The sequence below is a fragment of the Babylonia areolata genome, chromosome 27 (genome assembly GCF_041734735.1).
Source record: "Babylonia areolata isolate BAREFJ2019XMU chromosome 27, ASM4173473v1, whole genome shotgun sequence".
In the NCBI taxonomy this organism is placed as follows: Eukaryota; Metazoa; Mollusca; class Gastropoda; order Neogastropoda; family Buccinidae; genus Babylonia; species Babylonia areolata.
In genome coordinates, this window is record NC_134902.1 from 15,881,364 (window position 1) to 15,887,648 (window position 6,285).

Sequence of the window (6,285 nt, forward strand, 5' to 3'; positions counted from 1 at the left end):
TGTTTAATTGTTGTTGCTGTTTAATTGTTGTTGCTGTTTAATTGTTGTTGTTTAATTGTTGTTGCTGTTTAATTGTTGTTGTTGTTTAATTGTTGTTGTTTTGTTGTTGTTTTGTTGTTGCTCTTGTTGTTTTGTTGTTGCCTTGTTGTTGTTGTTGTTGTTTAGTTGTTGTTTAATTGTTGTTGTTGTTTTGTTGTTGTTGTTGTTGTTGTTGCTCTTGTTGTTGCTTTCTTCTTGTTGTTGCTTAATTGTTGCTGTTTTGTTGTTGTTTAATTGTTTTGTTGCTTTGTTGTTGTTGTTGTTTGTTTTATTTTCAGGGAAAGGGGGAGGGGGTCACTGTCTGCACGCAGTCGCGATGCACGAAGCAGAGGAGGACGAAAATCCCAAGGAGAAGGTGACGGGAGGGAGGGGAAAATCTAATGGGAGTGAACTCACACAACTTGTATCAGACACGTTTCAATGTGCTGGAGTTTCCTCCCCTGCACAACACAACAGTGCATCATTCAATGACCGGAGACGGCGGAACATTGAAAGCCAATCACGGAGAGTAAAAAATTTCGCCATCGAGTTGGTGTTCGTGTTGGTATTTGATTTTCTCTGTAGGTTTTTTTTTTTTTTTTTTTTTTTTTTTTTTTTTTTTTTTTTTGTTCGTTTGTAATGTTACGTTATTTTCAATGTGTGTGGTCTGAATCGCATTAGCACTGACAGACTAACATCACAAGGATACTGATACTGGTACACAAAATCAACTGCGGCTCTTCAGTGCAACTCACAACACACTGCAGGCATGCACACACATACATACTCGCGCGCACGCAATTACATGTACATGGAAGCGCACTCAGACATATGTTCACATGCACGTGCACGTGCACGCGCACGCGCACCCATACACACGGCCCACATATACCGGCGCTACTGACATACACATGTTCGCGGCGTTCAAGTTCCGACCGCACGGCGCAAACTCTCTCACACACACTGACACACACACACACCACACACACACACACACACACACACACACACACACATAGCCTGCACCCCGTTCGTGTTTACATAGCATGCAGAACTTAAGATCAAAGAGACACGTTAAAAAGATCCTGTAATTCATGTCAACGTTCGGTGGGTTATGGAAACAAGACCATAACCATCATCACCATGCACACCCCCGAAAGCGTAGCAGTAGTAGTAGTAGCAGCAGCAGCAGCAGTAGCAGTAGTAGTAGTAGCAGCAGCAGCAGCAGCAGTAGTAGTAGTAATAGCAGCAGCAGCAACAACAGCAGCAGCAGTAGTAGTAGCAGCAGCAGCAGCAGCAGCAGCAGCAGTAGTAGTAGTAGCAGCAGCAGCAGTAGCAGTAGCAGCAGCAGCAGCAGTAGTAGTAGTAATAGCAGCAGCAGCAGTAGTAGTAGTAGCAGCAGCAGCCGTAGTAGTAGTAGCAGCAGCAGTAGCAGCAGCAGCAGTAGTAGTAATAGCAACAGCAGTAGTAGCAGCAGCAGCAGCAGCAGTAGTAGCAGTAGCAGCAGCAGTAGTAGTAGTAGTAGTAGCAGCAGCAGTAGTAGTAGTAATAGCAGCAGCAGCAGTAGTAGTAGTAGTAGCAGCAGTAGTAGTAACAGCAGCAGCAGTAGTAGTAGTAGCAGCAGCAGCAGCAACAGTAGCAGTAGTAGTAGCAGCAGCAGCAGCAACAGTAGCAGTAGTAGTAGCAGCAACAGCAGCAGCAGCAGTAGTAGTAGTAGTAGCAACAGCAGCAACAACAGCAGCAGCAGCAGTAGTAGTAGTAGTAGTAGTAGCAGCAGCAGCAGCAGCAGAAGCAGTAGTAGTAACAGCAGCAGCAGTAGTAGTAGTAGTAGCAGCGGTAGTAGTAGCAGCAGCAGCAGCATCAGTAGTAGTAGTAGCAGCAGCAGCATCAGTAGTAGTAGGAGGAAGAGGAGGAACTGCAGAAGCAGCAGTAGTAGCAGAAGCAGTCTTTCACTGCACTGTGTGATAAGTTTTCAGGGTTTTTTTTCCAGGACTCTGAAATAACAGGTTGACTTGTTCTAACTCGTGCCATGTAAAGCTATAGGCTTAACCCCTACCACCCCTCCAAGCCAATATTTCATTTATCTGGGTTCTTCCCCATTCTCATCCCTCCCCCGTTCACCCTTTCCCCCATCCCCCCCCGCAGCCCCCCCCCCCCCTCACCCCATCCCACCCCCCGCTCTCCCCCCCCTCTATCCTCCTCCTCCTCCTGGTCTCACAGAATTGGGGAACCTTTTGCTGTGTCCGTAGGGAAAGTCTCAATCACTATTTCTTTTTTCAGTTATTTTTTCTAACTTCAGGAACATGCGTCAGACGAACGATGGACAGTTTGTGACAGAAACAGCTGTTCTTCTCTGTCTGTCTGTCTGTCGGTCTGTCTGTCTGTCTGTCTGTCTTTCTCTCTGCCTGCCTGACTCTCTCTCTCTTTCATACACACACACACACACACACACACACACACACACACACACACACACACACACACACACACACACACTATGTCTCTCTCTGTGTCTCTGTCTCTGACTCTTCCCCCTCTCTCTTTCTGTCTCTCTCTCTCTCTATGTCTCTCTCCATCTCTTTCTCTCTCTCTCTCTCTCTCTCTCTCTCTCTGTCTGTCTCTGTCCCTATCTCTCTCTCTCTCTCCCTGTGTGTCTCTCTGTCTCTCTCTGTGTCTGTGTCTCTGTCTGTCTCTCTCTCTCTCTCACACACACACTCTCTGTCTGTCTGTCTGGCTGTCTGTCTCTCTATCTATCTCTCTGTCTATCTATCTATCTCTATATCGGGGGGGTGGGGGTGTGGAATGGCTGTGAATGGTGGGATAATCGGAATATAGGGATGTATGCATTTTGATTGTGTTTTGATTTATTTCCTCTTGCACATTTTTTTTTTCCTTTTATTTCTTTTAGCTTTATTCCTGATTTAGGACGAGGGCTGGAGGTAAAAAAGAGAACGTACTGTCTTGTCTTGTCTTGTCTTGTCTTGTCTTGTCTCTCTCTGTCTCTCTCTCTCTCTCTCTCTCTCTCTCTCTCTCTCTCTCTCGACCCTGTTTCAGGGCGGGGGACTGGATGAATAAAAAGCACGCCAGCATTTTGTCTTGTCTTGTCTCTCTCTTTCTCTGTCTCTCTGTCTCCCTGTCTCTGTCTCTCTGTCTCTGTCTCTCTCTGTCTCTCTCTGTCTCTGTCTCTCTGTCTCTGTCTCTGTCTCTCTCTCTCTCTCTCTCTCTCTCTCTCTCTCTCTCTCTCTCTCTCTCTCTCTCCATGTTTCTGTCTTCTTCTTTTTTTTAACTTTATTTATTGACGGGTAAGCCTTGGGGTTTAAAAAAAAAAAAACAAAAAAAAGACTACAATTGTAACTCTGTTTACTTCAAGTTGTTATTGTTTTCATCCCATTCCACCCACTTTTCCCATCTAACTACCCTCCCCTCCCCTCCTCTTCCCTCCCCTTCCCACCCCACCCCACCCCTCCCCTCCCCTCCTCTTCCCCTCCTCTCTCCTCCGCGCGCTCTGTGCTGCGCGTGACTGCGAGGTGCATCCCTTTTAACTCACTCAGTACGGCCAGTCCTCTCTTCTCCTCTACACAGACCCCTCGGATGTCCAGTGGGTGTCTGAATGACCCAACCTTTAGCTTCCGTCGTCAGAATTGTGGTATTCTTTGTCAACATTCACCTCTTCAGTACAAGAGCCTTCCGCTTGCAATATTTTGATGATGGTAATTGGGGTGAAACGCTGTTAACGTCGTCTCTTTCGCCGTTCGTATGGAGAGAGTTAAAGGGAACCTCAGTGGTGAAGAAAAGGCAATGACCTGCAGCTGAAATAAACCTTGAACCGGTTGCAATAGCCGAGTGGTTTAAAAGCATTGGACTTTGAATCTGAGGGTCCCGGGTTCGTATCTCGATAACGGCGCCTGGTGGGTGAAAGGTTTGAGATTTTTTTTTCTGATCTCCCAGATCAACATATGTGCAGACAGACCTTGCTGATGCCTTAATCAACCCTCTTCGTGCGTATAGGCAAGCAGAAGATCAATACGCACGTTAAAGATCCTGTAATCCATGTCAGCGTTCGGTGGGTTATGGAAACAAGAACATACACACAGCATGCACACCCCCCAAAAACAAAGTATGGCTGCCTACATGGCGGGGTAAAAACGGTCATGCACGTAAAAGCCCACTCGTGTACATACGAGTGAACGTGGGAGTTGCAGCCCACGAACGAAGAAGAAGAAGAAGAAGACGGCATTAGCGTGTCAGCAAAGAGCAACTGAAACGTTAATTAATCATCGCCCAAGAACTCAGCAGTCCGCACACACTGACGCTGGTTGTCGAGTAATTAATTAAGGTGAACGACCTTTTTGCCTTACGCTCCTTTTATCCTCTTAGGTCAGCTTGTTCATGGCTTGGGTCTTCTTAACTCTCTCCATAGGAACGGCGAAAGAGACGACGTTAACAGCATTTCACCCCAATTACCATCATCAAAATATTGCAAGCGGAAGACTCTTATACTGAAGACGTGAATGTTGACAAAGAATACCACAATTCTGGCGACGGAAGCTAAAGGTTGGGTCATTGAGACACCCACTGGACATCCGAGGGGTCTGTGTAGAGGAGAAGAGAGGACTGGCCGTACTGAGTGAGTTAAAAGACTGACACTGACACTGACTCATGGCATCATGATGGTACTGCTACTGAAAGGTCGATGACTTCTACAAAAAAAGCCCAGAGGTAAGCAAAAAGAGAGGCACTGTATAAGTTTGTAGAGTGTGAGTGGATAGAAAATGGAGCAGCGTGGAGGGGTGGGGTATGGAGAGCAAAAAAAAGAAAAGAAAAAAAGATGACAATTCATTACGCACTTTTTCCCCCCCGATAAAAAAAAAAAAGGCTGTCGTGGTCTCATTAAAACCTGCAGTGTAAAACATAAGAAGTCATTAAAAAGCAATGGTTTTTGGTGGGGGGGTGTTTCAAACAGTTTCCGATTATAACTGAAGTTTTTATCTTACCACATGGCATAAAGCCTTCGCAAAAGTACCTATGAGGGGCTAGAATCATGATGACTTTGCCAAAGGATCAAACTAAAACATGCACACAAGCAAACGAAACCACACACACACACACACACACACACACACACACACACACACACACACACACACACACACAAGTTCTCTGTCCAAGAATTCATATACCCTTCTTTCTAATAGTGTTGTTCGGAACCTTTTATTAATTTTATTCACCTATGTGCTTGCTGATGGGAAAATGATGTTGAGCAACATTCGCATGAAGTTGTTCCCCTTCGCAATGTGGCTTGAAGAGTTGCGTCTCTTCACCTGAATAAATTGATGGACAACATCACTGAGTGGACAGAGAGGAGCTTTGCCCAACAGGGTATGGAAGAGCAACATCAGATTCCACACAAAATTCCTGCTCTACAAGTCACTGGTGGTCTCCATCCTCTTATATGGATGTGAGACATGGACACTGATGGCAGAAACAGAAAGAAGAATCCAAGCATTCGAAACCAAGTGCTTGAAGAGACTACTACACATCTCCTACAAGGAGCACAAGACCAATGACTATGTGCGGAACCTGGTCAGCAACCTTGTTGGGCCCCAAGAACCACTGCTGGCGATTGTCAAACGACGGAAGATGGCATGGTTTGGTCACGTCATACGACATAACACCCTCTCCAAAACCATCCTGCAAGGGACTGTAGAGGGAGGGCGCAGACGGGGGCGGCAGAGAAAGAGCTGGTCCGACAACGTCAAGGAATGGACCAAAATGACGATGCCAGATCTCCTCACGACAGCTGCCAACAGAACGGCGTAGCGAGCTATGACATCTTCCTCATGTCCCCACAACGACCCCAGCGGTCGAGGGAATGAGTTATGAGTCATCCAACAACTGCCAGAAATTGGAGGTAGGTTCAGCAGTGCAGTGCACCCACGACCAAACCGTGTTTCGAGAACCAGTGACAGTGAACTGCACCATTTGCATTGGCTTGAAGTTGTGCCGCTTCGCATTGGCTTGAAATGCGCCCCCTTGGATTAACTTGAAGTTGTGCCCCTTCGCATTGGCTTGAAGTTGAGTCCCTTTGCATTGGCTTGAAATGCGCCCCCTTGGATTAACTTGAAGTTGTGCCCCTTGAAGTTCTTTCCTGGCTTGAAGTTGTCTCCCTTCGCAGTAGTGTGAGTTGTGTCCGGAGGAAAAGAGAGAGAGAGAGAGAGAGAGAGAGAGAGAGAGAGAAAGAAAGAATCACGAGTTACTCTGCTTAGT